We start from the raw sequence: 26,796 nt of genomic DNA on the forward strand, positions 1-26,796 counted from the left end.
TGTGATTTTTGAAATAGAAATATCAGATGGGTTTATTTTCAAAATATTGCAAAACAGAAAATGGTGTTATTACTTAAATATTAATAAGGAAAGTATATCTAGTTACATGAATATAATTAGTTAAGCCCATAGCTTTAAGTACAAGGAAGAGTTTCCCTTAGTTAATATGGATCATATGCATCTATAGTTATGTCTCATAAGCATGACATTTTCTAACATAGAACTAACTCTGGGAGCAAAATATTAACATTTTATCTTAGTTTTAAAATGTTTAAAATGTTGGCTTAGTTGATAACTATAGTGCACAAGGCTTATTTTTTCTTAATTTAACATTTATTGATGAAACACCCAGATAAATACCTAAGATGATGACAAATACTTCTTTCATATATAAAGGCAGTTTTATATGTACTATGATGTCAGAAGTATTACTGTAATGAATCTCCAATTTTCAGAGCTTGAAGAAAACGTACTGTTTTTACTGGTTGTACATAAGGATGGAATGCCCTATCTAAATGTGCTTTCCACCATCCCAACCACATATCGACCCAGGCAAAACAAACAAACAAACAAACAAACAAACAATGATCCTGAATGATCCATAATGATTGGAGAGATAGGGAGGAAAAGGAGATAAACCAAAAAGTATATTTCTATGCATAATAGTGCCAATTTTTATTTTTGTTGTTTTAGAACTGAATGTGTAGATACTAAACAATAGCTGGGTCTCTAAAAAGTCAATTTATATCAATTCAGCAAGCATTTTATTAAATACTGCAATTTGCCTTCCTCTGCACTAGACACTTAGAAATTAAAGTTGAAAAAATGAGGTACTTTTCCCCTTGAAGGAGTTCAGTGTAAAAATGAGTACAACATGAGTAAAATGGTTCTGGCAAGACAGTGAGTGATAGGCTAACAGCACAAACACACTACCATGAGAACACAAATATGAATGTGACTAACTACCCTTGTTGAACAGAAGCAACCCTGCTGGATGAAAGAAATATGAACTGGACATATATTGTGGTTAAGCATGTAAAGAAACTGTAGAAATGAAAAGGTTCAAAAATGGCACAATGGTCATGAATATTAAATTTTGACTCCTTAACTATAATTTTTCTCAATAAAATTCAAGTAGGGTCATATGCAATGTCATATCCTAGATTAGATTCTGCAACAGAAAAAGAACAAAAGTGGAAAAACTGGTGAAATCCAAATAGCAACTAGAATTTAGGTAGCAGTAATATATTACCATATTTGTCTTAGCTATTTATATTTATGATAGTCAAAGTCATTTTTCTTGTAGTGCTAACTTATTCCTGGCTCTCACACTATAACAACAGTTTGCAAGAATATTCCTACTGCCTTTAATGCACTCGGCATCCGAAAGGAAAATGCCTGCGAAACCCATTTTCTAATTTGAATGGATTCTATGGGTCTTGTAGTAGATTCCTCTAAAACGTAGACCTTATAAATGAAAGAAACTTGATAAAGTTTTCAGCATATTTAACAAAATCCTAAAAGGGAAATAGGATTACCAACAAAAAGTTGTGAATCTAAAAGAAACTTTTCTAAGTTTAAAAACAAATTCCATAGACCATGCCAGAGGAAAGATTGAAATGTTTATTTCTCAACTTTCAATTATTTCTATAAATACAAATGTATATAAATTAATTTATATAAATATCCACATTGTATCTTATTTTGAAGTTGTGTTTTTATATTATATATCTTAAAATGACTCCATCAAACTTTGTAAGCTGGAGGTCACAAAAGTACTGGATTCGTCTCTGTAAGAAGGGTCCTTCAAAATGATGGGAAATTAAAGCAATAAGTAAAAATAAAACAAAAAATACTTACCTAAACTGATTTGTTTGGCTTAGACCATAGAGAAAACAACAAAAAGATGAAAGAAGCAATTAGCAACCAACATTGTTAGAAGAGCCCATACCCTGAATGATCTGGCATTCATTAGCAAAACAAAATGCCTATTTGCACAAAATGGGCTTTTGGACGTATACTCTGCATACAGAGAGCAAAGATTGTCTAGGTCTGATGAACAACAATGTCTGTGTTATGGGAATAAATGGCAAAGAAGGAAAGGAATTGCATGAGTCCTTTATTGCTTTTGACTCCTATGTAAGGAGGAGGATTTTCAGAGATGAAACTAGGTGAATACTGGTCCCTTAACCCTGATGCATCACATCTAATGAGGGATGAGGCTAACTGTAGATGAGATGTTATAGCTGCTTACAGAATGATCCACCAAAATAAAAAAATAAATAAAAAATTTAAAAAAACAAGGATTTTATGCTCAAACTGACCTGAGTTTCCTAAATTGAGTCTTGAAACCTGTAATAACTATGTTGTGTAAGACTCAGATCACTTCCTGACCATACTCTGAAAATAGTGCTTAACCAATGGCTCTTTAAGAGAGATGCTAAATGCTGGTTCCCTGACAATTAACAGAATCATTATGGAATAGATTTTCATATGGCCAATAAACATGACTCATGAAGAGCAGATGGTCATGATGGTCAACATGCAAATTCTGTGGCCAGACTGCTTAGACTTATGTGTAAGCACTACCAATGAATAATGCCAGGACATCAGGCAAGTTACCCAGTCTCTCTGTGAGTAGATTTCTTCATCTATACAATGGGAATAATGATAAAACCTATCCCAAATTTTGTGATGAGGATTAATGAAGTCAACATTCTCAAAGTAATTAGAACAACACCTGGAACATAATGTAAAGGTGTTTTTAATTCAAAATATCATTAAATAATGTATTAATCTGTAGGCAGAGAGAGGAAACTTGGGGGATAGGATTATTCTTATGAAAAGCTTCAGTTGCCTTTTTACAGGAAAGGACCTGGTCTGAGTGCAGTAAAAAACAAAAATGCCAGTCCTAACTGCTTAAGAGTTAGTGTTATATATGGAAAAACTCTTGAATCTATTTCCCCATACTAGTCTCCTATTTTGCACTCTCATAGAGAGTTATTTTAATGCATTGTATGAATACTTTTTTGTACAAAATTGGCATACTATTCTCTGCAAAAGTAGTATCTACAAAAGTAGTATTGTATCCTATACCTCATTATGTGTCTTACTTTTTTTTCAATATTCACCATTCTATGGATATACACCAATGTCGCTTTCTCTATGTCTGAACCATTTCCTTCAACCATTGAATGATATTTCATGGTGTGCTTTCAGTCCACTTGACTCATTTTGTCTTCCAAATAATAGAAAGTTTGATTGGCAGATACTTGAAAAAATGTGTCATTTGTAGTGGGGACTTAAAACTGCAAGAACTTCTATGCACTGCTAAAGAACATATTGGTATAGGCCTAGTGGAAAAGCAATCTTTTAGCAATTATTCAGATAAAGCAACTGCTCATTATTTTAACTTTATCAATTGTACTCTTTTGATCAATATTCTCAGTTATATTGAGAGTTAGGGTTTTAAACACCACGTAGAGTTAAGGCATTAGTGCCACTCTCTGCTACTGCTTCCTGTTCACGTTGGGGTCAGGTTGGATGTCTGCTTGGAATCCATAGGTTAGTGTTTTGAAATCTTAGTGCTTGAGTTGGCTGCTTTTTAAATTCCATTTTTGGCCTTCTAGACAGAGGGAAATTATTTGTCTGCTCACCAGTGACTGCAAGCATGCAATTAAAGCTTTTAGAAAAAATCAAGGAGACTTTAGAATGACTATAAGCAGAATAATACCCAACATTTGGAGGGTACTCCAAAACCATGGTCCTATGATCCAAGCCAACATAAATGAAATAGATCAAAGAAAGACCCCCTTTGAAGGAGTCACTTTCTTAGGTCAAGTGGCTTCTTTATGTATTCCATGTAACTATCCCCACTTCCCTAGAAGTGTTTATCCAGTGAGCTTGTTCCAGAAGAACTGAGGTATTAGAAATCAGAAGTTTGTGGCAGGTAGGAAGACCTATAGGATCATCATCATCTTAGCAAATCCAACAGTTTACCCTCCTTTGTAACAGACTGAGAAATGTTAACAGTGAACAACTGTTAACTGAACAACAGGGCAAGACCGTAGGTGGACAAAAGAATCACATAGACCTTTGTGGTCTATATGATTAAGGAAAAGATGGTCAGACAGAGAAGGAGGAAGGGAAAGAAACATTCTGTGACATCTTGGGAGGAGCAGTCTACCTTGATGTCAGCTACTTCTCTTCATAGTCAGTTTGATTTTGAGGTTTCCATCTGCACAGGACCAGATGTCAGATGGAACCTTCTTTGGTTGTGTAATATGCACTCAGGTTTTGACACTTTGTAATTTAGCAGTCTTGTCACTGGTCAAGAGTACTTGGTAAGGTCCTTTCCATGAACCTCACTTTTGCAAAAGCATCAGAATAAAACAATAGCTGTGTATAAATAAGAGACTTTAAGAAAATGCCAATGGTTAAAGATCTGATGAGAATTTATTTAATAATAAAATGTAATTATTTTGCCAGCATACCACAATTTAAGATAATAATCGGGCAAGAAGACTTGACAGGTTTCTATGAACTTCAAACAATTTCTGGAATACCCAGATTAGTAACATAGATCCCTATACACATAATCTAAGAAGGTTTATCATCACCTGCTTGACAATGCTTTTCATGTAACTTAACATACCAAATAAACCTAATTAGTTTTGCATCTCTTCTTTATGAGGTTTAAGACAAATTCTTTGAAATTTTTGACAGACCCTCTGGGAAATCTTAAAGTTACTTTGAGGACAACAGGACTCCATTTAGAATTTGTTTTTGAGAAAATGTCAGAAGATTGAAACATTTGAATAAATGGGACCACAGATCACTATGAAATAATACATAATTATCTACTCAACCACAGTGACAATGGAAGATGTCAAAGACAAATACAGAAAGTTACACAGCTGTAAACAAAATTTAGCTCTTTTAATACTGAGAAGACTGGATTTTCTTAGGTAATCAAAGACCTGATAAAGGCAACATGAAGAACAATAAACTGTTTTGGTAAAAGGCAAAATCTTTGTCCAAGCAGATTACTTAAGGGGTAAAGAAAAACCAGGGTGTCTAGGTGACTCTTGATTTTGGTTCAGGTCATGATCTCACAGTTCGTTAGATGGAGACTTGCTTTGGGCTCTGCACTGGCAGTAAAGAGCCTGCTTAGGATTCTCTCTCTCCCTCTCTCTCTCTGCCCCTCCCCTGCTTGTGGGTGTATGTGCACATGCACACTCACTCTGTCAAATAAATTAAAGAGATAAAGAAAAACCCCCATTTATAATTACTTACTAAGAAATGATCAATAATCTAAGAAAACTTTGTCCTTAGAGAGAAAACCAAATTCTAATTTTGTATCAATGTACTTTTGACATTAAAACTCATTTATTAAAAACTTTAAATAAACTCATTCCAATCTTAGCCCCATGGACCCACACCTAAAACTTATTTCCCACAAACATTCTACATCTTTTTCTATCTGTTGAGATTTTGTCCTGTGTTTCTCTTTCTCATCCTGGAAAATGATAATTTTACTTACTTAATTTTCGTATACAGTTTTTTCCTTTCACCCTTATCATTTCTAAGTAGTTTTAAGTAGACATATCAAAAGCAATTCTTAACTTTTGGAATCTTTAATTCTTAGCACAAACCCAGAAGTAAGCAATTGTGGACTGCCAGATTTATAAATACATTTCATAATTTATAAAAGTTTATTCTTCCTCAAAGTGACACCAAACATGTTTATTAGATAACCCAATATCTTTAGTTCCTTTGTAAAAGACAGCCAAAAGTGGATGAACTGATGTTCATTAATTAGTGTTACAGTATTTTATCTTATTTGAGAATGATCTAAATGATGTGATGTGAGGTGGGATCCAGGAATGTACCATCAAGAAAGAATTTGTAAGACACATTTGGTGTGAAAAGGTGATTTATTAAAGCACAATGACAGGACCCATTGACAAATTCACTGGGATTGTGAGAGTGTGAGGAGTGATTGATTATATACTTTTTACTTAGCAGGGGTTAGGGATAGTTCTTAAGTCTCTAAGGAATTTGGAAGCAAGACTTCCAGGACCTTGAGAGGCTAACTGCTGTTAAGATGATGTTATTTCATGAGACCCTTCAGATGTATATCACTGGGCCAGGATGATTGCTAACATATATCTTGCGGGAGGCAGGTAGAGATAAAGGAAGTTTCTAAAGGGATTTTGTATGTTGAAGATTTACAGGATCCTGGAGGTCAGGCTAATGTCAAGCTAATGTTGCCTTTTGCATCTAGCAAAGTATTAACTTTGAGACAGTTTGGCTCTGAGGAAGGTCCCCCTGCCTGTCCTAAGGGCTGGTCAGTGGGCTACAAATTGTAAGGAAGTTTAATTTTTTCTACATTTCTTTTGCCTTTGTTCTCCTTATCATAGCTATTAAATAAATATCTATCATTTACCTTATCTCAGTGTAACTTTAAGGTTTCAATTTACCAAAATGATTTTGGAAAATGTTTTTATGGGGACATACCATAAAGTATAATTATTGTAGAGAAGTTCATTTACAAACTTTTGTCTTATATCTATTTAACCTACTCATTCTTAATAATTACATTTACATTACTCATGAAAATTTCTTAACATGATGCTTAGCTGTTTAATATCTTAAGTTATATTTCTTGCTGACAAATTCTGTAACAGAGATAACATGAACCTATTAGGCTTTTTGAAAATCTAGGTAGAATAAAAGTATTCTATTTAATGTTGATAACTCTTAAGACCCTCCTGTTTTATTTGAACCAATAAACTTACACTAGTTTTTATTTATTAAAGATTATCCCAGGTCATGTGAACTTGAAAGACCTTTAAGTTGTTGTTTATATTTCTGAGAGTATATTTGATTTATATAAATGTTTACTTTTTTTAAGCCAATTAAATAGACCTCTTTAAAAACTTATTTTGGCAATGTTATCCTGAGGTAGAAAAATACTGTACAGCTATAACATACATACATCTACAATATAATATACATACATACATCTATAATATACTGTACATCTATAATATACTGGGGTGCAGCCACACCCCAGCAGACTCTAAGACTAGAGTGGGTGATGGTCTAGGGAAGCCAAAAAAAAAAAAAGACCTGGAGACAACAATTGAGACATAGGTTTATTGAGGAACTTACATACATGTATAGGGAGTCCAGGAGTGGCTGACTGCACAAAACATCTGCTGCTGGGGTCTATGTGCAGCATGTTCTTATAGCACAGCAACTTGGTCTAGCAACTATCAGCAGCCCTTCCCCTCCTTGCACAGCCAATGTTTCCAAGGAGATGGAGAGACATCTCCATAACAAGGGAGTTGACAGCTCCTTGTCCCTCTGACCTTGAATGCTGGGCAATACCTGCAAATTCTTGCTGGGAATATAGAGGGAGGACTGTATCTCGACATCTCCAAGATAATAATTAATAGGGCCATTCAGGGTATGCTTGCACAAAATAGTCATCCAGCATGCACCACAGACATATGTAGACATATACAACCATACAACCATATACAGAGATCTTAGAAGCTTTTGTTTTCAAAATTTAGCTGTGAGATGGGCATGGTAAAGCAAAATTCACTAGTTTATAAGAGAATAGTTGGATCCAAATTGTGCTCTGGAAGATGGAATAAGTTTATCTGTTCAGATGGCTTCTACATTTAGTAATATTTGTGTAGAAGACTTTAAAGATTTTTTAATTCTCTTAGTTTCCAAATAACCATTTTTTCCTCTTTAATAAGAAATAACACCCTGAAGTTTGCATTTCAAAGACATGGCCTTGATAAGAGTTCCTAGAGAGGACAGGAGAGAAGACTGGAAAGAACATTTACATCTCAAAGGCACAGGGAAATAATTCAAGTTCTTCCAAGAACTTTTAGTTCCTAAATCTAGAATTTTACAATACCTACAAGTCTTTTGAGATGAAGAGTTTAGGTTAGGGGATAGATAAAAATTAGTCGGACTTTTCCTGTTCTTGTAAAGACTCAGTTTGTTGAGAGAGAGAGAAGGAGAGAAAGAAAGAAAAAGGACAGTTGTTTTTAATTCCTCCAAGAATTGGACTATAGCCTGAATGACATCAAAGAGCTGACCCACACATTTAACTGCATTATCTGAAGTTCGCTTCTTAAGATCAGGGAGAGAATCTTCAATTTTCTTAGATTCTAGATTTAGAATTGTTCATCTTTGTAATGTTTTTCTTTCCCTCTGGGTATATAGTTTCATTTAGCTTAGGGGAGAAAGCCTAAAACAAGGAGTTCCTATTAGGATCTGAATATCAGCTTCCAATTTGGCCAACTTCTGACCATAGAGCTACTTTAAAAATCCTTTCAAATATCTCATCATTTTAACAAGTACAAATAATTACTTGAGACAGTATTGAATGACCCCATGGATAAAAGAAGCATCCCAAAGAGGCTGCAAAAGGTACTATTCTTCCAAGATCCAAAGCTGCCTCCAAAGATAACCAAAAAAAGACTTAGACACTACTGTGAGAGGTGGCAGCAATCCATAGGACCCTAGGCACAAATAGAGTGCAACGCATATTTCTGTCCAGCCATATTTTTACATGCTTGCATAGACAAAAACCTGACCACCTGTGTGTCCCAGGCAGGCAGAAAACCAAGCCAAGTTCTCAGAACACAAAAAGAGACAGCATGTAGGAAATAGTTATCCCTGGGAGAGAAAGGATCAACAACAATGGGCACCCCAAAATGAAATTCACAAGAATTTAAATGTGGAAATGAAGAGCCAACATTTAATTTTACCTTCCTTTCTTGACTGGGCACTACAGAGAACCAGAAGAGCTGACTTGGGTAAGAATTCTTGCCTTTTGATGGCTTCTGCCAGTTTTTTCAGGATCCCATCTATAGGCTCCGGAGTGAATGGCATTTAAAGCAGGCATCGTAGGAGCACTTGGGCGACTCAGTCGGTTAAGCATCCGACTGTTGATTTTGTCTCAGGTCTGGATCTCACAGTTTGTGAGTTTAAGCCCTGTGTTGGGCTCTGCACCGACAGTGTGGAGCCTGCTTGGGATTCTCTTTCTCTCTCTCTCTTTCTCTGTCCCTCCCCTCCTCATTCTCTCTCTCTCTCTTTCTCTCTCTTTCAAAATAAATAAATAACCTTAAAAAATTCCTTTAAAAACTCATTTAAAAAAATAAAGTAGAAGTAAAGTAAAGTAAAAAAATTGCAGCCCTGATTATCTACCAGACTTTGGCAATGTTTTCCATTAATTTTAATTTTAGTTTGCCTTTTGGTTTTTAAGGAAATAACTGGTAGTGTTTTACTGGATAACCCCCACTTACAGCCTCATCAAACCTGACAAGGGTGTCGTACAGGGGGCCCTTCCTTCAAGGGTAGGTATGGGGCATTCAGGTTGGTGTGGAAAGATTTGACAAAACCTTTGAAGACCATCTTTTTTCCAGTGTTCTAGTTGATTGACAATGACGCACTGATTTCAGGATCATTGTTTTGATGATGAACCCCTGGGAAGGTACAATGGTGGAGGCCCAGGTATTTTAGGTTTCTGGCCTTGGAGCAATTGTAGCTGTTAAGGCCACTGTTAAGGCAGACTTTACTTATAGCTTTGATGTGTTTTCAGAGTAGAAACAATTCAGATGGAAGATTAGTAGAATAAGTAGCCAAGAAAAGAAAGATAGATGGTAGTAGTAGGAGTCATAACAATCTTTTTTTCTTTCCTTTTCTTTCTTTCTTTGTTTCTTTCTTTCTTTCTTTCTTTCTTTCTTTCTTTCTTTCTTTCTCCTTCATGTGTCTTTAATTTTTCAGTAGCCTTTTGCAATGAATCTTTTAGTGAATCTATTTTGGAATCTTGAAGGCTTTTGGAGTCTCCTGCATACTAGTTAAAATTGGTATCCCATTCTGTTTGTTGATTTGAGAACCCTTGCTTATGTTTTTTTTTCTTTTAGAGAAAGAGCACAGATGAGCAGGGGAGGGGCAGAGGGGCACAGAGAGAGATAGAGAGAGGGAGAGAGGGAGAGAGGGAGAGAGAGAGAGAGAGAGAGGGACACTCAGAAAATCTTAAGCTGGTTCCATGCCCAGCATGGTGCCCAACATGGGGCCTGATCTCAAGACCCTAGAATCATGACCTGAATGGAAATCAAGAGCTGAATCTTAACCTACAGGAACCCTTGATTTCAAGTGCACTTATTAAATGAATGATCTTATCTAATGGAATATTACCCACAATGGCTATTGAAATTCTAGGTTGTTTTTGTAAGATTTTGCTATTTTTGTAGATAACTACAGCTTCTGGGACCAGAGTTCTTAGACATAAAATAAACAGATATGCTGAATGGTAGAGAGCTCAATTCTCTGATACTTGAAGATCCCATTTCTTTAGCTAAGCATTGGGTCTCTCAAAGCCAAAATAACACCTAATGGGCATGTGCTGCAGAGTTGAGGATTTTGTAGTGTTTTACAGTGTACACAACAGTGTTTCTGTTGTGCAGAAGTGTTCTCAAGGTGAGTAGGTAACCTACTGTCAATTTAACCTGTTCTGTTACCAACTTATCCTACCTAACATGGGAGTCTTAGCTATAAAATGAACACTCTAATGGTGTTTAAGAGCTCAACCCATGCCCACCAATTTTGTGACTTTGGCTCTTGAGATTTCCACTAGCCACAGATCTGTTAATCTGTTCATGAGAGTATTTCTTTATAGCGGCGAATACTCTAATGACTGTTAACAGTCTGACTAGTGCCTAGTTAGATTTTGATATGCCATTTGTCAAAAACAGTATGATTTTCTTGTCTTAATTTATTTCCCCAAGTACCCTAACTAGTTTTGCTATGGACTTACCTTGAGGCATTGGGAATCCACTCATAACTGTCATCTTGTTTCTTAGACTGAAGGGTACCTATAATTTTTGTTTGAAATAATCCTTCCTAATTCCATTAGACTTCATATTTCTCACTGCCTTTGCACAGTTTCTGAAACCTGTAAATCTCACCATGAAAATCTGGAGTCTCTCACACCCCTGAGTTTTCCACATAGAAGGATTAGGGAAAAAAAAAAAAAACAAACTTGAAGAGCTCAGAGCACAAAATAAGTGGAGCTCAATCCAAAAGAAGCTTACCAGATCTCAGTGAGTGGTTAAGAGGCACTGAGCCAGAATGCCTCTGTAGGTACATTCACCTGTATCTAGGAGCTGTCCTTGGAAACTCCAGAAGCTGTCTTTAGGTCCCATCTTATTGCCAAAAACAGTCAAGTGACAAAAATAATACAATTTAGTAATGACTTTGATGTCCTTTATACATGGGAAAACAATTAGTGGATTGAAGCACTATTTATAAGGAATTTGGGTCAAGAAAGAGTTTTATAGAGTGTTAGAAGAGGCAATGCAGAAACAGGGCATGATTGGCTATGAGGTCCTATTTTCTAGGGTAAGGTAATCTAGCTAAATTTGAGCTGGAAGATTGTGATGAGTATATGTTCAGATTCCTTGACAAGAGTTTTCCATACATGCAGGCCTGCAGGATTAGATTTGGGGTATGAGGTAGGCACGGAAGGCAGCCTCCATTTTGTGGATCTCAATATGCTAATTAATTTTATCAGTGGTGACTATTCTTCTTTAATAGTCACATTTAACATAGTAGTCATGTTCTTTAGTATTGATATTCTTTACTAGGAATATTTCCAAATTTTCTTTGTTCTTAACTTTGCTATTTTTGAAAAGTATATAGGCTAGTTGTGCAGGTTATCCTACAATTTGGGTTAGATTGATATTTCCTCATGGTTAGAGTTAGGTTATTCATTTTTGTCAGGAATTACACAGAAGTGATGCATCTCTTAGTACGTCATATCAGGAGGCATTGTTGGTGCTGGTAACTCTGCTTCATGGATAAGGAAGTCCTGGCCAAATCCTCCACCTAGTCACCACACAATTTTCCTTCACAATTGAAAATTAATTTATGAAGAGGAACTTTTTCACACTATCCTGTTCAGAGTCAATATTCTTCCCACTAGTTTTGGCAGACATTGAAGATTTTTTTTTTAACCACAGAATTTTATTAGTGTTAAAGGTAAAAGAGCTTAGATTTTTCTCCTAATTATTTGTTTATTCATTTATTGATATCTGTGTGGATTCACGGATTTTTACTTGATTCAGTGGGTTATAACATATTGCTAACTTTATCTATTTTGATACTCAAATTGTCTCAGATTTGGCCAGGATTGCTCCAAGATGTGTCCCTCTCAATAGTTCCTGTCTTATTTTAATATGTCCCTATTACTTTTAAAAAGCATTTCCTTATTTCCTGGCAATAAGGTGTTTTGGTCTCATCTGTATTTCTCCTCCTTCTGTGTGAAATTAACCATTCCTCCGAAAAGCACCATGTTCATACAGTTGAAAACAATATTTACACTGTAACCTAGGTGTGCTCATTTCCACTGATGTATCATTGTATCTAGGCCTCTCTCTTAACAAAAGCATTTCAAATGCAAAAAGAGGAAAACTAAATGGAAATCTCCAGCCATGGATAGGAACTAGAGGTGTCAATGAGAACTCCTGGTTTTATAAATAGTTAGGTTGATGGAGGATATAAAAATAGACACATTAAATATGCATACACACACATACATATATACTCACATATTTTGTATTTATTTTAGTATATCTCCATTGATCTAAAAGTAGTATTTCATTATGTGGTAGGATAAGCCTCTTGATACTTTTTTTCTGAACTCTTTGCAGATGTTATTCCTGCCAATTAAATATTAAGGTAAGTTTACTGTGTTCTTCAGAAAAATTCAACAAGAATGTTGATTAAGATTGTTTGAGTATGTTTATAACTGTCTGAAAGTAGTGTTAAGTGGGTCCTGAGAAAACACGCCAAAAGATCTGGATTTGAATACTGGCTATATGCTTAACTACATAAGTCATCAAAGGGCAGATTACAGTTGTTAACCTTAAAATATAGAAAACTGTCAGTTATTTTACCAGCGCCCCCCACCCCCTCAAAAAAAAGTTTTATTCAGGAATAAAAGAGATATGCAATCCAAGACAAATAAGCTGCAGCACAACTGTAGGCAACTCTGGGGAACAAAGAAGAGGTATGTTTTTTAAGGAGAAAAGGGATAAGCTGGAAAGGTTGTTAAGAATTAAATTCATTGGGGGTGCCTGAGTGGCTCAGTTGGTTAAGTGTCTGACTTTAGCTCAGGTCATGATCTTACAATCATGAGTTCAGTCCCTGCATCAGGCTCTGACGTTGTCATTGACAGGTCAGAGCCTGGAGCCTGCTTCAGATTCTGTGTTTCCCTCTTTCTCTCTCTGCCCCTCCCCTGCTTGTGCTCGCTCTCTCTCTCTGTCTCTCTCTCTCTCTCAAAAATAAATACATAAAAGTAAATCCATTGGAGTAAACTGGGGCTCAGAACTGTGGTGGCTTTTTATTGGCTGAGCTGTTGCCTAGAAGGGATGAGAAAGTGTTTCTTTCTTCACTGTAGGAGTAGAACAGTATCCACGTGCAAGGTCAAGTTTTTGGAAGGTCAAGTCTCTTTCTTCCTCTTGGGTCTGCAATTGATCATAAGTGGTAAGGCTTGAGAGTCTGCCTTGCTGAAACCTCTGAACTCCATGTTAGTGAGATTTCCCATTACTAATTTTCATACAGTCTAAATAGGCTTTACTATTCTCATCAGTAAAATAGGCATAAAAATATATTATAAAATCTTGTCAAGATAAGCAAATGAAAAATTAAGATTATTATTTACAAATATATTTTTCTCCTCTTTCCAAATAAATTTATCAGTTATTTCCTCAATACTGAAGAAAGACAAACCACCTTAAGCTAGAACTAATCAATCTAAAAATAATAAGGGATAATGATTTCATTGATTTTTTTTATAATTAACTGATTAAAATTGCAGCACCACAACTATGTAGCAACTCACTATCCAGATCCTTATCCTTATATTAAAAAAATTTTTTTTAATGTTTGTTTATTTGAGAGAGAGAGAGAGAGAAAAGAGGAGAGAGAGACAGACAGAGACACTGGGTGGGAGCAGAGAGAGAGAGAGGGAAACACAGAATCCAAAACAGGCCCCAGGCTTTGAGCTGTCAGCACAGAGTCCGATGCAGGGCTCGAACTCAGGAATTGTGAGATCATAACCTGAGCTGAAAGAGGATGCTTAACCAACTGAGACACCAGACGCCTTCTCGATCCTATCCTTATATTTTAACTTAATATACTTTAGTGTCCTTAAATTATAATATTTATAGATTATATAGGTATTACTTATAATGCTATGCTTTATAAATCTATACAACCTATGAATTACGTAGAAATACCATTTTAACAATCTTAGAAATTATAATAATGAGGAAGTAACACAAGAGACAAACAGAACCACTAAATTTAACGTAATGAAAAAAATTTCATTAAAAAAAAATGTTCCCAGCAATCATTTTCTAAAGTTATCAGTGCCTAAGAAATTTTGTCCTTGACATTTCTAGGTCATTTTTGTTACGGTAATGAATGCATTTAGTCCTCAAACACGCACACACACAAACACACACACAAACAATTTTCTTTTATAATAAAATTTGTTTTTATTATGTAAGTCCTTTGTTAATCTTAACTAGGAGATGGTTCTCTTTCAAATAACATTGCATCCACATTTAGGAAGGCCTGCTTCACAAAGTACTATCTGATAATGTTTTTCAATCAACAGAGCCCTTGAAACTGTTCAGCTTGTTAGGCATTTGCTATTGAAGAGTGCATCCATCTTTGAAAACAAGATGCAGGGAAATACAGTCCTCATTTTCTCCAGTACTTAGCTTGTTCAAAGGACTGTAGCCATTTCAAGAGGTGCTAAAGATATGCATTCATAAGGCTTGATCATGCTCACAATGAAGAAGTATAATGAGCATTTATGATTTGAATTGAAGAGTTTCAAAAGGATGCAAATTAGTATCTTATCTAAAAGGATAAAAAAAATACCCCATCAAGTTAAAGAGCAATTTTCCAGACTCTAAGCTTATCATGAGCATTTTCAAAAACAACCAGTGTTTACTACAATGGCTGAAAGCATACCACATTAGTTCACTTCCCCAATGGGAGAGTATTTCAAAAATATCAAGGACTCTCACAACTCTTTACAAAGTACACAAGTGGGGGTAGGGGGATGGTAATAACTGGAAAAGGTCATCCGAGAAAACAGTATACATTTAACTGTCAAAGTTAAGAGTAAAGAGATGTCATTTATATCCATCTTTATTAGTTTTCTATTATTGTATAACAAATTACCGCAAATTTACTGGCTTAAATCAACATCCGTCGATTCTGATCCAATTCTGTAGGTGATTAAGTCTAGGCAAGCTTGGCTGGGCCCTCTGCTTAGGCTGTCCCAAGGCCAAAACCAAGATGTCAGCTGGGCAGAGCTCTTATCTGGATGCTCTGGGGAAGAATCTGTTTCCAAGGTCATTCCCAATGACAGCAGAATTCAGTACCTTACAAAACTGCAGGACTGAGGAAGAGGGAAAGAAAAAAAAAGGACATCACCAAATCTTTTCCTAATAAGACAGGATAGTAAAGGGGAGTAAAATATACCATCACCAAATATGCTTCTTTAATGTATTTATTATTTTTTTCAGCAGGCTGTTTTTAAGAAACAGCAAACACAGGAGAAACTCTGAAAACAGTAAAAGTTACCTTTTTGTAACAGACATTTACATTCATAAGGAAAATCTCCATTTGTAACGGTGTCTCCCTCTAGTATAAAGAAAAGGAGGATGGCCAAATATCTAGAAAGTTTTATCAATGGGGAAGTCTTGGACTTCAATATATATAGCAATCTTACCCTTGTTGAAATGCTTTGCCTGATAACCTTCCATAAGCAGCGTCTTCCTCCCTCAACCTCTCTTGTGTGGCTGGAGATGGTATTTAAGGTGGTAGCTTGGGATATTTCAGGGAGTTACTCAGTTTTCCTGGGTATCTCCGAAGTATACAGGAGGTATACAAGTTATTAAAATTGTGTTTGTTTTTCACCTGTTAATCTGTCTTTTATGACAGCAGGATCTCAGGCAAGAACCTACAAGATAGAGGAGGAATGATTTTTCTTCCCCTGCAATAGACATTTCTTATTTCTCTCTCATTCTTCCCCCTTGACTTTATTTCCCTTAGACATTCCCTTTCTCACCTTTAAAGTACATTTGGATGAACAACATTCACTAACTTTCCTTGATGTGAAAGACAAGATTATAAACCCACATCCCTGTCCAAGTATCTACAGAAGGTTACCCTTGGGCAGACATGTATTGAACTGCTGTAATGGGAAGGCCCACTGCTTCTATACAGTGTGTCTATTTTTAGTGACACCACCCAAGTATCATTTTTTTTGTGAAAAAAACTAAGTTACTTCCCACAATGTTAACATTAGAGCATTTTATGCTACCATTAAAGAGGCACTAATTAGCACACAAAATCAGGACAGCTTTTTATCTTTCCTCTAAATTACAGAAATCATGAAAAATTCTATACTATTTGGTATCATCCTTGTATGTTTTTTATTGCTAGAACTATAGAACCCTGCTAAACTCATTTTGCCAAGCCCACATGTCCACAAATCATTAATAACGTGCATTTACGGTATAAGAATTTTTCTTAAAAAGAAATGTTGAGTTTATTTTAGACAATTACATTCATTTTCACTTTTGCTGCATAATCATAGAAAAGAGTTCTATTAGCAGGCCTCTGGTTTTCTACAAATATTCCACATCAATAACAATTAATGTAAATAAATTATTTAAATGACAGGTTCCAAGGGGAATGATTCAAAAGTTAGCTTTGTCCTCCAAGCACTGAACCTGGATAGAAGAGGACAGAAGAGCATCATTTTATTTGATTTTCAGAAATCATTGTCTAGAATGTGCTATTCAAAATGGGCTTCTGTAATGAGATAAGAAAATTGCTCCAGAATTTGAATCATTGCTGAGTACATCCAACTTGGAATATATAGTCACTTGTTTCTTCCTCTGTCTAACCCATATTCTAGGCATTTTAAAAATCATTGTGATATTTCAGGGCAAAGGTTCAATTTTTAGGCCATTACTTCTGGTTATCACAGAACTGTGGTCAGTAGGTCTTCAAAAAATACTAGTTGACTTGAACAATTATAATAGTCATATACTTATTTGCAAAGAAATTAAGTAATTTTGGGGTGTCTGGGTGGCTCAGTTGGTTAAGCATATGGCTTTGATTCAGGTCATGATCTCGCAGTCTGTGCTTTCAAACCCCGCATCAGGCTCTGTGCTGACAGCTCAGAGCCTGGAGCCTGCTTCAGATTCTGTACCTCCCTCCCTCTCTGCTCCTCCCCCACTAGTGCTGTGTCTCTCTGGCACTCAAAAATAAGTAAACATAAAAATTTTTTTAAAAAAGAAATTAATTTTATATATGTGTATATATATACATTACAATCATTTTCAAGTATTTATAAAATGTAGTGGGAGTAGAAATATTTCTGATTATGTTAAACCTTAATTGCTTTCATAATTTAATAGTTTCATCATAATTTAATAGTTTCATTATACTATTTTGAAGACCTAGAGAAGGAACTTTTCCATGGGTTATTTAAAAACAACAGCAAAACAAACAAAAAAAAAAAACCCCATATATCGTACAAATCTTGATCAAAAAAGAATACAGGCAGGACTGATAAGAGAGCACCTACTTCCTTTCTAATAAAATATTATTTCTGATATTTTCTATTGGGCTTCACAGGATAAGCTATAAGGTAAAACTATCTGTATTAATAAATAAGAAGTGGAACCTTTTAGTATGCAAAAAATCATGTCCAGATGGTAAAATGTTCCCTGTGTCAGTTTGGCCTCAATTACTCAGCTAATTCCTCCTCTGTGTGACTTAAAAAAAAGGAGTGTGAGTGTGTGTGTGTGTATGTTTTCATTAATATAATTATGTATTTACTTACATAGAAATATATTAATGTATTTATTTATAAAAATTATTAATTTATGTGAATTATTTGTTAAGCTCACAACCTGTGACTCCTAGATTCCAGTATTCCCACTTTTCACCCTGATGCAATTTGAACCCAATTACGTTCCCTTAAAGAAAATGAGCAGTGAAAATAGAATTATTGAACAAATAAACAGTGGCTTACTTTAAAAATATCATTCTGACCTTCCCCAAATCCAACTTCCCCCAAGCATATAGACCCTATTCTCTCATCTGTAGTCTTGAGGTAGTCAGCCAGTGAAGCCACGGGCTGGTAGAACCACAGGGGTACATTATAAATTTTTGCATGTTTTGCTTTTAATTTCCTTCTCATCTCCTCATCAGCCTGGGATTAGAAGGGACCAGAGTATTTCACATTTAAAACTTTGGTAGTTTACCACCATCAACATTCAGAAGTTCATCACCTTTAATACTCTGTAGTTTCTGTGTTCAAGACGAGGAGATTTTTCTTGTGTAAAATACATTTCTTTTTTTTCCCCAGAGGTAATAGATACAGTTATGGGTCTCAATCTTCTGAAGGAACCCAGTTCCTCTACACAAGGATTTTACCTTTTTTATTCGGTAGCAATCACTTCCTTACTGTAAGCAGGAACATGGGGGATCTCAAAGTTTTCTGGAATCAAAGCCAAATGGATCTAATGTAGGAATGCCTAAAATGCCTGTGGATGAAAAAGAATAAATGAATACCAGATCCTTTGATTAGCAGCTAGAAGACATCTGCAGAAGAGTCTACAGACATGTTTTTAAAAGCATCTCTTGCATATCTTTGGCCAGTTCTGTAAACTCTGGCTCTGCCATGTGTGCTAATCCCTGGCTTGAGCTTCTTGAAGACACGGTTTAAAGTCTCAGGCTCATGTGGTCCTGAGTAGTGGATGCAGGTTAACCCTGCTCTTGACATGTTTCTATCCCTCGTCATTAATGATTAGACCACATTTCTCACCTCAGTTTTTTTGCCTACAGGATCTCCTCTTTGACCAACCTAATGCTTCTACACTGGAGAAAGGGAAATCAGAAGCCATTATGCTGTCACAAATCACTGACACGCCATTTTAAATCTAAAGTAATTTTTGAAAAAGGAAATTTTAGAAATGTCAATTATAGCCACACCCACAGAGTTCTTAATAAGAAAAAAGGTTGATTAAAAATAGTCATAGCTTAGAATCACAGAAGGAGGGAGGAGTGCCTAGTAAATCTGACAGTTTTTAATGGCAGAGTACAGAGATTCAGCAGGAAAATCCGAGGATTAAATCTGTTTTTTTTTTAATATATGAAATTTACTGTCAAATTGGTTTCCATACAACAGCCAGTGCTCATCCCAAAAGGTGCCCTCCTCAATACCCATCACCCACCCTCCCCTCCCTCCCACCCCCCATCAACCCTCAGTTTGTTCTCAGTTTTTAACAGTCTCTTATGCTTTGGCTCTCTCCCACTCTAACCTCTTTTTTTTTTTTTTTCCTTCCCCTCCCCCTTGGGTTTCTGTTAAGTTTCTCAGGATCCACATAAGAGTGAAACCATATGGTATCTGTCTTTCTCTGTGTGGCTTATTTCACTTAGCATCACACTCTCCAGTTCCATCCACGTTGCTACAAAAGGCCATATTTCATTCTTTCTCATCGCCACGTAGTATTCCATTGTGTATATAAACCACAATTTCTTTATCCATTCATCAGTTGATGGACATTTAGGCTCTTTCCATAATTTGACTATTGTTGAGAGTGCTGCTATAAACATTGGGGTACAAGTGCCCCTATGCATCAGTACTCCTGTATCCCTTGGATAAATTCCTAGCAGTGCTATTGCTTTGTCATAGGGTAGGTCTATTTTTAATTTTCTGAGGAACCTCCACACTGCTTTCCAGAGCGGCTGCACCAATTTGCATTCCCACCAACAGTGCAAGAAGGTTCCCGTTTCTCCACATCCTCTCCAGCATCTATAGTCTCCTGATTTCTTCATTTTGGCCACTCTGACTGGCGTGAGGTGATATCTGAGTGTGGTTTTGATTTGTATTTCCCTGATAAGGAGCGACGTTGAGCATCTTTTCATGTGCCTGTTGGCCATCCGGATGTCTTCTTTAGACAAGTGTCTATTCATGTTTTCTGCCCATTTCTTCACTGGGTTATTTGTTTTTTGGGTGTGGAGTTTGGTGAGCTCTTTATAGATTTTGGATACTAGCCCTTTGTCCGATATGTCATTTGCAAATATCTTTTCCCATTCCGTTGGTTGCCTTTTAGTTTTGTTGGTTGTTTCCCTTGCTGTGCAGAAGCTTTTTATCTTCATAAGGTCCCAGTAATTCACTTTTGCTTTTAATTCCCTTACCTTTGGGGATATGTTGAGTAAGAGATTGCTACGGCTGAGGTCAGAGAGGTCTTTTCCTCTCCTCTAGGGTTTTGATGGTTTCCTGTCTCACATTCAGGTCCTTTATCCATTTTGAGTTTATTTTTCTGAATGGTGTCAGAAAGTGGTCTAGTTTCAACCTTCTGCATGTTGCTGTCCAGTTCTCCCAGCACCATTTGTTAAAGAGACTGTCTTTTTTCCATTGGATGTTCTTTCCTGCTTGTCAAAGATGAGTTGGCCATATGTTTGTGGGTCTAGTTCTGGGGTTTCTATTCTATTCCATTGGTCTATGTGTCTGTTTTTATGCCAATACCATGCTGTCTTGATGATTACAGCTTTGTAGTAGAGGCTAAAGTCTGGGATTGTGATGCCTCCTGCTTTGGGCTTCTTCTTCAAAATTACTTTGGCTATTCGGGGCCTTTTGTGGTTCCATATGAATTTTAGGATTGCTTGTTCTAGTTTTGAGAAGAATGCTGGTGCAATTTTGATTGGGATTGCATTGAATGTGTAGATAGCTTTGGGTAGTATTGACATTTTGACAATATTTATTCTTCCAATCCATGAGCAGGGAATGTCTTTCCATTTCTTTATATCTTCTTCAATTACCTTCATAAGCTTTCTATAGTTTTCAGCATACAGATCTTTTACATCTTTGGTTAGATTTATTCCTAGGTATTTAATGCTTCTTGGTGCAATTGTGAATGGAATCAGTTTCTTTGTCTTTCTGTTGCTTCATTGTTAGTGTATAAGAATGCAACTGATTTCTGTACATTGATTTTGTATCCTGCAACTTTGCTGAATTCATGTATCAGTTCTAGCAGACTTTTGGTGGAGTCTATCGGATTTTCCATGTATAATATCATGTCATCTGCAAAAAGCGAAAGCTTGACTTCATCTTTGCCAATTTTGATGCCTTTGATTTCCTTTTGTTGTCTGATTGCTGAAGCTAGACTTCCAGCACTATGTTAAACAACAGGGGTGAGAGTGGGTGTCCCTGTTGTGTTCCTGATCTCAGGGAAAAAGCTCTCAGTTTTTCCCCGTTGAGGATGATGTTAGCTGTGGGCTTTTCATAAATGGCTTTTATGATCTTTAAGTATGTTCCTTCTATCCCGACTTTCTCAAGGGTTTTTATTAAGAAAGGGTGCTGGATTTTGTCAAAGGCCTTTTCTGCATCGATTGACAGGATCATATGGTTCTTCTCTTTTTTTTTGTTAATGTGATGTATCACGTTGATTGATTTGCGAATGTTGAACCAGCCCTGCAGCCCAGGAATGAATCCCACTTGATCATGGTGAATAATTCTTTTTATATGCTGTTGAATTCGATTTGCTAGTATCTTATTGAGAATTTTTGCATCCATATTCATCAGGGATATTGGCCTGTAGTTCTCTTTTTTTACTGGGTCTCTGTCTGGTTTAGGAATCAAAGTAATACTGGCTTCATAGAATGAGTCTGGAAGTTTTCCTTCCCTTTCTATTTCTTGGAATAGCTTGAGAAGGATAGGTATTATCTCTGCTTTAAACGTCTGGTAGAACTCCCCTGGGAAGCCATCTGGTCCTGGACTCTTATTTGTTGGGAGATTTTTGATAACTGATTCAATTTCTTCGCTGGTTATGGATCTGTTCAAGCTTTCTACTTCCTCCTGATTGAGTTTTGGAAGAGTGTGGGTGTTTAGGAATTTGTCCATTTCTTCCAGGTTGTCCAGTTTGTTGGCATATAATTTTTCATAGTATTCTCTGATAATTGCTTGCATCTCTGAGGGATTGGTTGTAATCATTCCATTTTCATTCATGATTTTATCTATTTGGGTCATCTCCCTTTTCTTTTTGAGAAGCCTGGCTAGACGTTTGTCAATTTTGTTTATTTTTTCAAAAAACCAACTCTTGGTTTCGTTGATCTGCTCTACCGTTTTTTTAGATTCTATATTGTTTATTTCTGCTCTGATCTTTATTATTTCTCTTCTTCTGCTGGGTTTAGGCTGCCTTTGCTGTTCTGCTTCTATTTCCTTTAGGTGTGCTGTTAGATTTTGTATTTGGGATTTTTCTTGTTTCTTGAGATAGGCCTGGATTGCAATGTATTTTCCTCTCAGGACTGCCTTCGCTGCGTCCCAAAGCGTTTGGATTGTTGTATTTTCATTTTTGTTTGTTTCCATATATTTTTTAATTTCTTCTCTAATTGCCTGGTTGACCCACTCATTCGTTAGTAGGGTGTTCTTTAATCTCCATGCTTTTAGAGGTTTTCCAGACTTTTTCCTGTGGTTGATGTCAAGCTTCATAGCATTGTGGTCTGAAAGTATGCATGGTATAATTTCAATTCTTGTAAACTTATGAAGGGCTGTTTTGTGACCCAGTATATGATCTATCTTGGAGAATGTTCCGTATGCACTCGAGAAGAAAGTATATTCTGTTGCTTTGGGATGCAGAGTTCTAAAGATATCTGTCAAGTCCATCTGATCCAATGTATCCTCAGGGCCCTTGTTTCTTTATTGACTGTGTGTCTAGATGATCTGTCCATTTCTGTAAGTGGGGTGTTAAAGTCCCCTGCAATGACCACATTCTTATCAATAAGGTTGCTTATGTTTGTGAGTAATTGTTTTATATATTTGGGGGCTCTTGTATTCGGTGCATAGACATTTATAATTGTTAGCTCTTCCTCATGGATAGACCCTGTAATTATTATATAATGCCCTTCGTCATCTCTTGTTACAGCCTTTAATTTAAAGTCTAGTGTGTCTGATATAAGTATGGCTACTCCAGCTTTCTTTTGGCTTCCAGTAGCATGATAAATAGTTCTCCATCCCCTCACTCTCAATCTAAAGGTGTCCTCAGATCTATAATGAGTCTCTTGTAGACAGCAAGTAGATGGGTCGTGTTTTTTTATCCATTCTGATACCCTATGTCTTTTGGTTGGCGCATTTAATCCATTTACATTCAGTGTTATTAGAGAAAGATACGGGTTTAGAGTCATTGTGATGTCTGTATGTTTTATGCTTGTAGCTATGTCTCTGGTAATTTGTCTCACAGGGTCCCCCTTAGGATCTCTTGTAGGGCTGGTTTCATGGTGACAAATTCCTTCAGTTTTTGTTTGAGAAGACCTTTATCTCTCCTTCTATTCTAAATGACAGGCTTGCTGGATAAAGGATTCTCGGCTGCATATTTTTTCTGTTTAGCACACTGAAGATATCGTGCCAAGCCTTTCTGGCCTGCCAAGTTTCAAAAGAGAGATCAGTCACGAGTCTTATAGGTCTCCCTTTATATGTGAGGGCACGTTTATCCCTTGCCGCTTTCAGAATTTTCTCTTTATCCTTGTATTTTGCCAGTTTCACTATGATATGTCGTGCAGAAGATCGATTCAAGTTACGTCTGAAGGGAGTTCTCTGTGCCTCTTGGATTTCAATGCCTTTTTCCTTCCCCAGGTCAGGGAAGTTCTCAGCTATAATTTCTTCAAGTACCCCTTCAGCACCTTTCCCTCTCTCTTCCTCCTCTGGGATACCAATTATGCGTATATTATTTCTTTTTAGTGTATCACTTAGTTCTCTAATTTTTCCCTCATACTCCTGGATTTTTTTATCTCTCTTTCTCTCAGCTTCCTCTTTTTCCATAACTTTATCTTCTAGTTCACCTATTCTCTCCTCTGCCTCTTCAATCCGAGCCGCCGTCGTTTCTATTTTGTTTTGCATTTCGTTTAAAGCGCTTTTCAGCTCCTCGTGACTGTTCCTTAGTCCCTTGCTCTCTGTGGCAAGAGATTCTCTGCTGTCCTCTATACTGTTTTCAAGCCCAGTGATTAATTTTATGACTATTATTCTAAATTCACTTTCTGTTATATTATTTAAATCCTTTTGGATCAGTTCATTAGCTGTTGTTATTTCCTGGAGATTCTTCTGAGGGGAATTCTTCCGTTTGGTCATTTTGGATAGTCCCTGGAGTGGTGAGGACCCGCAGGGCACTTCCCCTGTGCTGTGGTGTATAACTGGAGTTGGTGGGCGGGGCCGCAGGCAGACCTGATGTCTGGCCCCAGCCCACTGCTGGGGCCACAGTCAGACTGGTGTGTGCCTTCTCTTCCCCTCTCCTAGAGGCAGGATTCACTGTGGGGTGGCGTGGCCCGTCTGGGCTACTTGCACACTGCCAGGCTTGTGGTGCTGGGGATCTGGGGTATTAGCTGGGGTGGGTAGGCAAGGTGCACGGGGGCAGGAGGGGCAGGCTTAGCTCGCTTCTCCTTAGGTGATCCCCTTCAGGAGGGGCCCTGTGGCAGCGGGAGGGAGTTAGACCCGCTGCTGGAGCTTTGGCTCAGCAGAAGCACAGAGTTGGGTGTTTGCGCGGAGCGAGTAAGTTCCCTGGCAGGAACTGGTTCCCTTTGGGATTTTGGCTGGGGGATGGGCGGGGGAGATGGCACTGGCGAGCGCCTTTGTTCCCCGCCAAACTGAGCTCTGTCGTCCGGGGGCTCAGCAGCTCTCCCTCCCTTTGTCCTCCAGCCTTCCCGCTTTCTGAGCAGAGCTGTTAACTTATGACCTCCCAGACGCTAAGTCGCGCTTGCTGTCGGAACACAGTCCGTCAGGCCCCTCAGCTTTTGCAAGCCAAACTCGGGGGGTCTGCTTGGCCTGCGGGCCGCCCCTCCGCCGGGCTCCCTCCAGCCAGTCCGTGGAGCACGCACTGCCTCTCCGCCCTTCCTACCCTCTTCCATGGGCCTCTCGTCTGCGCTTGGCTCCGGAGACTGTTCTGCTAATCCTCTGGCGGTTTTCTGGGTTATTTAGGCAGGTGTAGGTGGAATCTAAGTGATCAGCAGGATGTGCGGTGAGCCCAGCGTTCTCCTACGCCGCCATCTTCCTCATCCTCCAATCTGACTCTGTTTTTACAGTACTTTCAGCACAGTAGAACACACAAAAGATTAACTTAGGAGGTCAGGATTGTGGCATCATGACACGAACACTGAAAACAATTTATTAAATTTTAGGTGGTAAAGGGATTCAGGCAGACAAAATTCTTTAAAATAGTCTGAGACAATGTTGCTCAGTTAGGTATCTACTTTGGGGCAATTTCACTGTTGATGACCTAGGAGAAGGAAATGCCATGGGATCACAATATATACAATTAATAGAAAATCAGACTTTTGGTAAATGCATGAAGTAAAAACAAAACAAAACTAAATGGTTTGACTAGATAAGAACATTAGAAAAGAACTTAGTTATAATTCTTTTAAATATTTAGCACATAAAAACAGAAGTAATACAATAAGGATACAGATAAATAGGGAAATAAAGAAAAATATTGCTTACACATTCAGACAAAGATATAAGTGGAGGGCTGAAACATTATTAAGAATTAGGATATTAAGACTTTATAATAATGATTGAAAATAAAATGGAATAAAGTATTCAAACATAACTGATAAAAATTAGTTGAGATTAAGTAGAAATTGTTTTTGAGCAAGAACATTGTTGTCTACTGTCCAAAATGAATTTTGGGGTGCATGGGTGGCTTAGTCAGTTGAGCATCCAACTCTTCATTTTGGCTCAGGTCATGGTCCCAGGGTCGTGGGATCAAGCCCCGTGTCGGGCTCCACATGTGAAGCCTGCTTAAGATTCTCTCTCTCTCTCTCTCTCTCTCTCTCTCTCTCTCCCTCTCCCATACTCATGCTCTCCCTCAAATTAAAAAAAAAAATTACATTATTTTGAATCTATAATTTCTATATTTCAAAAATATATTCCATTTCTTTACTTTTTAAAGTTTATTTATTTTGATAGAGAGAGAAAGAGGGAGTGGGAGAGGGGCAGAGAGAGAGAGAGACAGCAAGAGAGAATCCTAAGTAGGCTCCATGTGGTCAGTGTAGAGCCCAATACAGGGCTCCATCCCATGAACCATGAGATCATGACCTAAGACAAAATCAAGACTCAGAGGCTTAACCAACTGAATCACCCAAGGCACCCCCCCACAAAAATTTCTTTACATTATTTTGAATCTATAATTTCTGTATTTTAAAAATTTATTCCGTTTCTTTTTTAATCAGAGCAAATCTAATGTTATACATACGTGACTTATCTGCTTCTACCTTTCATATCTTTACACACACATACCTAAAGCTTCTAAGTATACCCCAAATATCTGAATTCTTATACAGTAAATTAGCATAGAGATAAGTCTATATACAATATTACACTCTCTAAGTTCTATGTCTGGTATCGCCATTTTTCTTCTTCTAAATCTGTATTTCCTAGGTCGTTACTTATGGTGTTCATTACTTAGGAATCTTTTACTAAAGTCTTGCTTCATATGCGAAATTTATTGCAAAGTTTTAGATGGAATTGTATTTCTCACTAGCTGTGCTATAAGCATAAATGAGTATGAAAATATGAATAGTCTATAATAGTCAAAGTAGTATATTTCATAAGAGCATTTGTGTGGAAGTATATTGAAGATTCCTCTAGCTAGGATATCAGCTATTTTTGAG

This window comes from Panthera tigris, chromosome A1 (genome assembly GCF_018350195.1).
Source record: "Panthera tigris isolate Pti1 chromosome A1, P.tigris_Pti1_mat1.1, whole genome shotgun sequence".
NCBI classification, from domain to species: Eukaryota; Metazoa; Chordata; class Mammalia; order Carnivora; family Felidae; genus Panthera; species Panthera tigris.